Consider the following 12,644-nt stretch of genomic DNA (forward strand, 5'->3'; position numbering starts at 1 on the left):
AGCAGATGCTCCAGAGGCAATTGAGATGCCAGTTGTCCTTTGGCACGTGGCGAGATGCACAGGTGCCGAGGATTTGGTCGGAGTAGCTGAAGACTTTGACGGAGGAACTGAGGACTTTGGAGGAGGAGGAGCATACTTAGGAATTGGCCGTGAGGGCATTGAAGAATCTGGCCTTGAGGGCATTGCTGAGGAGCTTGGCCGTGAGGGTATTGAAGAAGAAGCACCTGACTTATGTGCAGGTTTCTTAGGCATCACCTTTCTGGGCTTACTAGCAGAGGCCTCAGTTGCGGTAGTAGCAGCAGCAGAGTCTTCATTGAATTCCCTCACTACTTCCTTTGCTTGTTTGGCCAGTTTGGCCTGGAGCCTTGCCCATTCATCAGCATAGTCCTCACCGCGCTTGAGGCTGGTGGCATCCGCCAGTTGGCCAAGTGCCAATGGAGGTCTTGAGCATGGAGGGTTGAGCGCGAATTTCTTCATGTACTTGGGAGTAACATATCTGTACTCCCTCCATTCTCGTGCCCATCTCCTCTCTATCCGTTGTATGTGCACCTTGCGCTGATTCTTGTCCTCCTTGCCAAACTTGGCCTCATCAGGAGTGCAGTATCCAGCATAAATGTCCTCAGGGATTTCAAACATTGTATTGACCTCAGGCCTCTTTCCTCTCTTCTATGGCTTCTTACCATCACCCATTTACTTCAGCTGAGGAATATGAACAACTGAAGTTTCTGAAGAGCTATGCAACTTTTCTTCGAGGAACGCTGCAAATGAGTTAAATGTTGGGGAACGTAACAGAAATTCAAAATTTTCTACGCATCACCAAGATCAATCTATGGAGAGACCAGCAACGAGAGAGAGGGGAGTCTATCTTCATACCCTTGAATATCGCGATGCGGAAGCATTACAAGAACGCGGTTGGTGGAGTCGTACACGCAGCGATTCAGGCCGACTGTCGATTCCGATCTAAGCGCCGAACGGACGGCGCCTCCGCGTTCAACACACGTATAGCCCAGGGACGTCTCCTCCTTCTTGATCTAGCAAGGGGAGAGGAGAAGTTGAGGGAGAACTCCGACAGCACGATGTCATGGTGGTGATGGAGCTCGTGGTTCTCTAGCAGGGCTTCGCCAAGCACTACGGAGGAGGAGGAGGAGGTGTTGGAGGAGGGAGAGGGCTGCGCCAGGGAAGGGTGCGGCTGCCCTCTCTCTCCCTCACAATATATAGAGGAAGGGAGGAGGGGGAGGCGCCCTAGGGTTCCCTAGGGGAGGGGCGGCGGCCACAGGGGAAACCCTAGATGGGTTTGGGCGCCCCCACCCCCTAGGAAACTTGCCCCCCAAGCCGGGAGGGGCGGCTGCCCTAGGGGTGGCGCCCCCACCTCTCCTGGTTACGTGAGATGGGGTGGGAGGGGCGCTCAGCCCTTTAGTGCGCTGATGTGCCCTCTCCCCTTGGCCCATAAGGCCCCCCAACGCTTGCCGAGGCCTCCGAAACCCATTTCGGACACGCTGGTCATCACCTGGTACCCCCGGAACAATTCCAGACTCCAATACCCTTCGTCCAATATACTAATCTTCACCTCCGGACCATTCCGGAGCTCCTCGTCATGTCCGGATCTCATCTGGGATTCCTAACAACCTTCGGTAACCACATACTATTTCCCATAACTACTCTAGCGTCACCAAACCTTAAGTGTGTAGATCCTATGGGTTCGGGAACCATGCAGACATGACCGAGACGTTCTCCGTTCAATAACAAACAGCGGGATCTGGATACCCATGTTGGCTCCCACATGTTTCACGATGATCTCATCGGATGAACCACGATGTCAAGGATTCAAGCAATCCCGTATGCAATTCCCTTTGTCAATCGGTATGTTACTTGCCCGAGATTCGATCGTCGGTATCCCAATACCTCGTTCAATCTCGTTACCGGCCAGTCACTTTACTCGTTCCGTAATGCATGATCCCATGACTAGCTACTTAGTTACATTGAGCTCATTATGATGATGCATTACCAAGTGGGCCCAGAGATACCTCTCCGTCATACGGAGTGACAAATCCCAGTCTCGATTCGTGCCAACCCAACAAACACTTTCGGAGATACCTGTAGTGCACCTTTATAGTCACCCAGTTACGTTGTGATGTTTGGTACACCCAAAGCACTCCTACGGTATCAGGGAGTTACACAATCTCATGGTCTAAGGAAATGATACTTGACATTAGAAAAGCTTTAGCAAACAAACTACACGATCTTGTGCTATGCTTAGAATTGGGTCTTGTCCATCACATCATTCTCCTAATGATGTGATCCCGTTATCAATGACATCCAATATCCATGGTCAGGAAACCATGACCATCTGTTGATCAACGAGCTAGTCAACTAGAGGCTCACTAGGGACATGTTGTGGTCTATGTATTCACACATGTACTGCGGTTTCCGGTCAATACAATTATAGCATGAATAATAGACAATTATCATGAACAAGGAAATAAAATAATAACCATTTTATTATTGCCTCTCGGGCATATTTCCAACAGTCTCCCACTTGCACTAGAGTCAATAATCTAGTTCACATCACTATGTAATGAATCAACACCCATGGGGTTTGATCATATCTCACTTGTGAGAGAGGTTATTAGTCAACGGATCTGAACCTTTCATATCCGTGTGTGCTTTGCAAATCTCTATGTCATCTCCTAGATGCAACTACCACGCTATATTTGGAGCTATTCCAAATAACTGTTCTACTATACGAATCCGGTTTACTACTCAAAATAATCCGGATTAGTGTCAAAGTTTGCATCGGCGTAACCCTTTACGACGAACTCTTTTACCACCTCCATAATGGAGAAAATTCCTTAGTCCACTAGTTACTAAGGATAATCTTGACCACTGTCCTGTGATCCATTCATGGATCACTCTTGTACCCCTTGACTGACTCATGGCAAGGCACACTCCAGGTGCGGTACACAGCATAGCATACTATAGAGCCTACGTCTGAAGCATAGGGGACGACCTTCGTCCTTTCGTCTCTTCTGCCGTGGTCATGTCTTGAGTCTTACTCAATATTCAAACCTTATAACACAGCCAAGAACTCCTTCTTTGCTGATCTATTTTGAACTCCTTCAAAATCTTGTCATGGTATGTATTTATTTGAAAGTACTATTAAGCGTTTTTGATCTATCCTTATAGATCTTGATGCTCAATGTTCAAGTTGCTTAATCCAGGTTTTCCATTGAAACACACTTTTCAAATAACCCTATATGCTATGCAGAAATTCTACATCATTTCTGATCAACAATATGTTAATAACATATACTCATCAGAAATTCTATAGTCCTCCCACTCACTTCTTTGGAAATACAAGTTTCTCATAAACTTTGTATAGACCCAAAATCTTTAATTATCTCATCAAAGCGTATATTCCAACTTCGAGATGCTTACTCCAGTCCTTAGAAGGATTGTTGGAGCTTTGCATACTTGTTAGCATTTTCCAGGATTGACAAAACCTTCTGGTTGTATAACATACAACCTTTCCTCAAGAAAATCGTCGAGGAAACAATGTTTTGACATCCTATCTGCAAGATTTCATAAATAATGCAGTAACTGCTAATACAATTCCAACAGACTCTTAGCATCGCTACGACTGAGAAAGTCTCATTGTAGTCAACTCCTTGAACTTGTCGAAAAATATCTTAGCGACAAGTCGAGATTTCTTAATGGTGACAATTACCATCATTGTCTGTCTTCCTTTCGAAATCCATCTGTACCCAACAGCCTTATGACCATCAAGTAGTTCTTCCAGAGTCCACACTTTGTTTTCATACATGGATCCTCTCTCGGATTTTATGGCCTCTAGCCATTTGTCGGAATCTGGGCCCACCATCGCTTCTCCATAGCTCGTAGGTTCATTATTGTCTAGCAACATGACCTCCAAGACAGGATTACGTACCACTCTGAAGCAATACGCGTCCTTGTCTACCTACGAGGTTTTAGTAGTGACTTGATCCGAAGTTTCATGATCAATATCATCAGCTTCCACTTCAATTGGTGTAGGCGCCACAGGAACAACTTCCTATGCCCTACTACACACTGGTTGAAGTGATGGTTCAATAACATTATCAAGTCTCCACCATCCTCCGACTCAATTCTTTCGAGAGAAACTATTCCTCGAGAAAGGACTCGTTTCTGGAAACAATCACTTATGCTTCCGGATCTGAATCAGGAGGTATACCCAATTGTTTTTGGGTGTACTATGAATATGCATTTATCCGCTTTGGGTTGGAGCTTATCAGCCTGAAACTTTTTCATATAAGCGTCGCAGACCCAAACTTTCAAGAAACGACAACTTAAGTTTCTCTAAACCATAGTTCATACGGTGTCATCTCAACGAAATTACGTGGTGCGCTATTTAATGTGAATGTGGTTGTCTCTAATGCCTAACCCATAAACGATAGTGGTAATTCGATAAGAGACATCATGGTATGCCCCATATCCAATAGGGTGCATCTATGATGTTCGGACACACCATCACACTATGGTGTTCCAGGCGGTATTAGTTGTGAAACAATTTCCACAATGTCTTAATTGTATACCAAACTCATAACTTAGATATTCATCTCTATGCTCATATCATAGACATTTTATCCTCTTGTCACGTGATCTTGAACTTCACTATGAAATTACTTGAACCTTTCAATAATTCAGACTTGTGTTTCATCAAGTAAATATACTCAGCATCTACTCAAATCATCTATGAAGTAAGAACATAAGGACATCCACTGTGTGCCTCAGCACTCATTGGACTGCACACATCAAAATGTATTACTTCCAACAAGTTGCTTTCTTGTTCCATTTCATTGAAAACGAGGCCTTTCAGTCATCTTGCCCATATGGTATGATTTGCATGACTCAAGTGATTCAAAATCAAGTGAGTCCAAATGATCCATCCGCATGGAGTTTCTTCATGCTTATATACCAATAGACATGGTTCGCATGTCTCAGTCTTATAAAAAACTAGTGAGTCCAAAGATCCATCAACATGGAGCTTCTTCATGCGTTTTATACCAATATGACTCAAATGACAATGCCACAAGCAGTTGGTACTATCATTACTATCTTATATCTTTTGGCATGAACATGTGTATCACTACGATCGAGATTCAATAAACCATTCATTTTCGGTGCAAGACCATTGAAGGTATTATTCAAATAAACAGAGTAACCATTATTCTCCTTAAATGAATAACCGTATTGCGATAGACATAATCCAAATATGTCTATGCTCAATGCAAACACCAAATAACAATTATTTAGGTTTAACACCAATCTCGATGGTAGAGGGAGTATGCGATGCTTGATCACATCAAGCTTGGAAACACTTCCAACACATATCGTCATCTCACCTTTAGCTAGTCTCCGTTTATTCCGTAGCCTTTTATTTTGAGTTACTAACACTTAGCAACTGAACCGATATCTATTACCATGGTGCTACTAGGAGTACTAGTAAAGTACACATCAATATAATGTATATCCCATATGCTTCTATCGACCTTGCCAGCCTTCTCATCTACCAAGTATCTAGGGTAGTTCTGCTTCAGTGACCGTTCCCCTCCTTACAGAAGCACTTAGTCTTGGGTTTGGGTTCAACCTTTGGTTTCTTCACTAGAGCAGCAACTAATTTGTCGTTTCATGAAATATCCCTTCTTGCCCTTCCCCTTCTTGAAACTAGTGGTTTCACTAACCATCAACAATTGATGCTCCTTCTTGATTTCTACTTTCGTGGTGTCAAACATCACGAATAGCTCAAGGATCATCATATCTATCCCTGATATGTTATAGTTCATCACAAAGCTCTAGTAGCTTGGTGGCAATGACTTTGGAGAAACATCACTATCTCATCTGAAAGACTAACTCCCACTCGATTCAATTGATTGTAGTACCCAGACAATCTGAGCACATGCTCAAAGATTGAGCTTTTCTCCCTTAGTTTGTAGGCTAAGAAACTCGTCGGAGGTCTTACACCTCTTGACATGGGCACGAGCCCGAAATCCCAATTTAAGCCCTTGGAACATCTCATATGTTCCGCGACGTTTCAAAAACGACTTCGACACCACAATTCTAAACCGTTTAACATTACTGAACTATCATGTAGTCATCAGAACGTGTATATCAGATGTTCGCAACATCCACAGACAATGTTCGAGGTTCAGCACACCGAGCGGTGTATTAAGGACATAAGCCTTCTATGCAGCAATGAGGACAATCCTCGGTTTACGGACCCAGTCCGCATAATTGCTACTATCAACTTTCAACTAAAATTTTCTCTAGGAACATATCTAAAACAGTAGAACTAAATCGCGAGCTACGACATAATTTGCAAAGACCTTTTGACTATGTTCAGGATAATTAAGTTCATCTAATAAACTCCCACTCAGATAGACATCCCTCTAGTCATCTAAGTGATACATGATCTGAGTCAACTAGGCCGTGTCCGATCATCACGTGAGACGGACTAGTCATCATCGGTGAACATCTTCATGTTGATCGTATCAACTATACGACTCATGTTCGACCTTTCGGTCTCTTGTGTTCCGAGGCCATGTCTGTACATGCTAGGCACGTCAAGTCAACCTAAGTGTTTCGCATGTGTAAATCTGGCTTACACCCGTTGTATGTGAACGTTAGAATCTATCACACCCGATCATCACGTGGTGCTTCGAAGCAACGATCTTTCCCAACGGTGCACAGTTAGGGGAAACACTTTCTTGATATTGTTATGAGGGATCATCTTATTTACTACCGTCGTTCTAAGCAAATAAGATGCATAAACATGATAAACATCACATGCAATCAAATAGTGACATGATATGGCCAATATCATTTTGCTCCTTTTGATCTCCATCTTCAGGGCTCCATGATCATCATCGTCACCGGCATGACACCATGATCTCCATCATCATGATCTCCATCATCGTGTCTCCATGAACTTGTCTCGCCAACTATTACTTCTACTACTATGGCTAACGGTTTAGCAATGAATTATACTAATTACATGGCGTTATTCAGTGACACGCAGGTCATACAATAAATAAAGACAACTCCTATGGCTCTTGCCGGTTGTCATACTCATCGACATGCAAGTCGTGATTCCTATTACAAGAATATGATCAATCTCATACATCACATATATTTCACTCATCACATCCTTCTTGGCCATAACACATCACACGGCATATGCTGCAAAAACAAGTTAGACGTCCTCTAATTGTTGTTGCAAGTTTTTACGTGGCTGCTATAGGTTTCTAGCAAGAACGTTTCTTACCTACGCCAAAACCACAACGTGATATGCCAATTGCTATGTACCCTTCATAAGGACCCTTTTCATCGAATCTGATCCGACTAAAGTGGGAGAGACTGGCACCCGCTAGCCACCTTATGCAACAAGTGCATGTCAGTCGGTGGAACCTGTCTCACGTAAGTGTGTTGGGGAACGTTGCAGAAAATTAAAATTTTTCCTACGGTTTCACCAAGATCCATCTATGAGTTCATCTAAGCAACGAGTCAAGGGATAGAGTTTGCATCTACATACCACTTGTAGATCGCGTGCGGAAGCTTGCAAGGTGATGATGTAGTCGTACTCGACGTGATTCGAATCACCGATGACCAAGTGCTAAACGGACAGCACCTCCGCGTTCAACACACGTACGGAACGGGAGACGTCTCCTCCTTCTTGATCCAGCAAGGGGGAAGGAGAGGTTGAGGAAGACAGCTCCACCGGCAGCACGACGGCGTGGTGATGGTGGAGAGGCAGTACTCCGACAGGGCTTCGCCAAGCACACAACGGAGGAGGAGAGGTGTTGGGGAGGGGAGGGCTGCGCCTTGGAGGGTGGTGCGGCTGCCCTCCCCTCACCCCTCTATTTATAGGGGGAAGGGAGAAGGGGGCCGGCCCCCTAGAACCCATCTAGGGGGGGTGCGGCGGCCTAGGGGAGAGGGGAGAGGGTGGCTTGCCCCCCAAGCCAAGGGGGCGCCCCCTCTAGGGTTCCCCCCTCAACCCTAGGCGCATGGGCCCAAGGGAGGGGGTGCGGCCAGCCCACCAGGGGCTGGCTCCCTGCCCCACGCAGCCCATGTGGCCCCCCGGGAGGGGTGGCCCCTCCCGGTGGAACCCCGGAACCCTTCTGGTGGCCCCGGTACAATACCGGTATGACCCCGAAACTTCCCGGTGTCCGTTTGACAACTTCCCATGTATAAATCTTTACCTCCGGACCCTTCTGGATCTCCTCGTGACGTCCAGGATCCCATCCGGGACTCCGAACAACATTCGGTAGTCACATACTAGTCTTCCTAATAACCCTAGCGTCATCGAACCTTAAGTGTGTAGACCCTACGGGTTCGGGAGACATGCAGACATGACCGAGACGCTCTCAGTCAATAACCAACAGCGTGATCTGGATACCCATGATGGCTCCCACATGCTCCTCGATGTTGTCATCGGATGAACCACGATGTCGAGGATTCGATCAAACCCTGTATGCAATTCCCTTTGTCAATCGGTACGTTACTTGCCCGAGACTCGATCGTCGGTATCCCAATACCTTGTTCAGTCTCGTTACCGGCAAGTCACTTTACTCGTACCGTAATGCATGATCCCTTGTCCAACACCTTGGTCACATTGAGCTCATTATGATGATGCATTACCGAGTGGGCCCAGAGATACCTCTCCGTCATACGGAGTGACAAATCCCAGTCTCGATCCGTGTCAACCCAACAGATACTTTCGGAGATACCTGTAATGCACCTTTATAGTCACCCAGTTACGTTGTGACGTTTGATACACCCAAGGCACTCTTACGGTATCCGGGAGTTACACGATCTCATGGTCGAAGGAAGAGATACTTGACACTAGCAAAGCTCTAGCAAAACGAACTACACGATCTTTTATGCTATGCTTAGGATTGGGTCTTGTCCATCACATCATTCTCCTAATGATGTGATCCCGTTATCAACGACATCCAATGTCCATAGTCAGGAAACCATGACTATCTGTTGATCACAACGAGCTAGTCAACTAGAGGCTCACCAGGGACATATTGTGGTCTAAGTATTCACACGTGTATTACGATTTCCGGATAATACAGTTATAGCATGAATAAAAAGACATTTATCATGAACATTGAAATATAATAATACTTTTATTATTGCCTCTAGGGCATATTTCCAACAGTCTCCCACTTGCACTAGAGTCACTAATCTAGTTACATTGTGATGAATCGAACACCCATAGAGTTCTTGTGTTGATCATGTTTTGCACGCGAGAGAGGTTTAGTCAGCGGATCTGCGACATTCAGATCCGTGTGCACTTTGCAAATCTCTATGTCTCCATCTTGAACATTTTCACGGATGGAGTTGAAACGACGCTTGATGTGCCCGGTCTTCTTGTGAAACCTGGGCTCCTTGGCGAGGGCAATAGCTCCAGTGTTTTCACAGAAGAGTTTGATCGGCCCCGACGCATTGGGTATGACTCCTAGGTCGGTGATGAACTCCTTCACCCAAATCGCTTCATGCGCTGCCTCCGAGGCTGCCATGTACTCCGCTTCACACGTAGATCCCGCCACGACGCTCTGCTTGCAGCTGCACCAGCTTACTGCTCCACCATTCAACATATACACGTATCCGGTTTGTGACTTAGAGTCATCCAGATCTGAGTCGAAGCTAGCGTCGACGTAACCCTTTACGACGAGCTCTTCGTCTCTTCCATAAACGAGAAACATGTCCTTCGTCCTTTTCAGGTACTTCAGGGTATTCTTGACCGCTGTCCAGTGTTCCTTGCCGGGATTACTTTGGTATCTTGCTACCAAACTTACGGCAAGGTTTACATTGGGTCTGGTACACAGCATGGCATACATAATAGATCCTATGGCTGAAGCATAGGGGATGACACTCATCTCTTCTTTATCTTTTGCCGTGGTCGGTGACTGAGCCGAGCTCAATCTCACACCTTGTAACATAGGCAAGAACCCCTTCTTGGACTGATCCATTTTGAACCTCTTCAAAATCTTATCAAGGTATGTGCTTAGTGAAAGACCTATGAGGCGTCTCGATCTATCTCTATAGATCTTGATGCCTAATATATAAGCAGCTTCTCCAAGGTCCTTCATTGAAAAACACTTATTCAAGTAGGCCTTAATGCTGTCCAGAAATTCTATATTATTTCCCATCAAGAGTATGTCATCTACATATAATATGAGAAATGCTACAGAGCTCCCACTCACTTTCTTGTAAACGCAGGCTTCTCCATAAGTCTGCATAAACCCAAACGCTTTGATCATCTCATCAAAGCGAATGTTCCAACTCCGAGATGCTTGCACCAGTCCATAAATGGATCGCTGGAGCTTGCATACTTTGTTAGCGTTCCGAGGATCGACAAAACCTTCCGGCTGCATCATATACAGTTCTTCCTTAAGATGCCCATTAAGGAATGCCGTTTTGACATCCATTTGCCATATCTCATAATCATAGTATGCGGCAATTGCTAACATGATTCGGACGGACTTCAGCTTCGCTACGGGAGAGAAAGTCTCGTCGTAGTCAATCCCTTGAACTTGTCGATAACCCTTAGCGACAAGTCGAGCCTTATAGATTGTAACATTACCATCCGCGTCCGTCTTCTTCTTAAAGATCTATTTGTTTTCTATCGCTCGCCGATCATCGGGCAAGTCTGTCAAAGTCCATACTTTGTTTTCATACATGGATTCTATCTCGGATTTCATGGCTTCAAGCCATTTGTTGGAATCCGGGCCCGCCATCGCTTCTTCATAGTTCGAAGGTTGATTGTTGTCTAACAACATGATTTCCAGGACAGGGTTGCCGTACCACTCTGGTGCGGAACGTGTCCTTGTGGACCTACGAAGTTCAGCAGTAACTTGATCCGAAGTACCTTGATCATCATCATTGTTTTCCTCTTCAGTTGGTGTGGGCATCACAGGAACAGTTTCCTGCGCTGCGCCACTTTCCCGCTCAAGAGGTAGTACTTCATCGAGTTCTACTTTCCTCCCACTTACTTCTTTCGAGAGAAACTCTTTTTCCAGAAAGTATCCGTTCTTGGCAACAAAGATCTTGCCTTCGGATCTTAAGTAGAAGGTATACCCGACAGTTTCCTTAGGGTATCCTATGAATACGCATTTTTCCGACTTGGGTTCGAGCTTTTCAGGTTGAAGTTTCTTGACATAAGCATCGCATCCCCAAACTTTTAGAAACGACAGCTTAGGTTTCTTTCCAAACCATAATTCATACGGTGTCGTCTCAACGGATTTAGACGGTGCCCTATTTAAAGTGAATGTAGCTGTCTCTAGAGCGTATCCCCAAAATGATAGCGGTAAATCGGTAAGAGACATCATAGACCGCATCATATCCAATAGGGTGCGATTACGACGTTCGGACACACCGTTTCGCTGAGGTATTCCAGGCGGCGTGAGCTGTGAAACGATTCCACATTTCCTTAAGTGTGTACCAAATTCGTGACTTAAGTATTCTCCTCCACGATCTGATCGTAAGAATTTTATCTTTCGGTCACGTTGATTCTCTACCTCATTCTGAAATTCCTTGAACTTTTCAAAGGTCTCAGACTTGTGTTTCATTAAGTAGACATACCCATATCTACTCAAGTCATCTGTGAGAGTGAGAACATAACGATATCCTCCGCGAGCCTCATCGCTCATTGGACCGCACACATCGGTATGTATGATTTCCAACAAGTTGGTTGCTCGCTCCATTGTTCCGGAGAACGGAGTCTTGGTCATTTTGCCCAAAAGGCATGGTTCGCACGTGTCAAACGATTCATAATCAAGAGACTCTAAAAGTCCATCGGCATGGAGCTTCTTCATGCGCTTGACACCAATGTGACCAAGGCGGCAGTGCCACAAGTATGTGGGACTATCGTTATCAACTTTAAATCTTTTGGCATCTACACTATGAACATGTGTAATATTACGCTCGAGATTCATTAAGAATAAACCATTGACCATCGGAGCATGACCATAAAACATATCTCTCATATAAATCGAACAACCATTATTCTCAGACTTAAATGAGTAGCCATCTCGTATTAAACGAGATCCAGATACAATGTTCATGCTCAAACTTGGCACTAAATAACAATTATTAAGGTTCAACACTAATCCCATAGGTAAATGTAGAGGCAGCGTGCCGACGGCGATCACATCGACTTTGGAACCATTCCCGAAGCGCATCGTCACCTCGTCCTTCGCCAGTCTCCGTTTATTCCGCAGCTCCTGCTGTGAGTTACAAATATGAGCAACGGCACCGGTATCAAATACCCAGGAGTTACTACGAGTACTGGTAAGGTACACATCAATCACATGTATATCAAATATACCTTTGGTGTTGCCGGCCTTCTTATCCGCTAAGTATTTGGGGCAGTTCCGCTTCCAGTGACCCTTCCCCTTGCAATAAAAGCACTCAGTCTCAGGCTTGGGTCCATTCTTTGACTTCTTCCCGGTAACTGGCTTACCAGGCGCGGCAACATCTTTGCCGTCCTTCTTGAAGTTCTTCTTACCCTTGCCCTTCTTGAACTTAGTGGTCTTATTGACCATCAACACTTGATGTTCTTTCTTGATTTCAGCCTCTGCTGACCT

Source organism: Triticum dicoccoides, chromosome 1B (genome assembly GCF_002162155.2).
Source record: "Triticum dicoccoides isolate Atlit2015 ecotype Zavitan chromosome 1B, WEW_v2.0, whole genome shotgun sequence".
NCBI lineage: Eukaryota > Viridiplantae > Streptophyta > Magnoliopsida > Poales > Poaceae > Triticum > Triticum dicoccoides.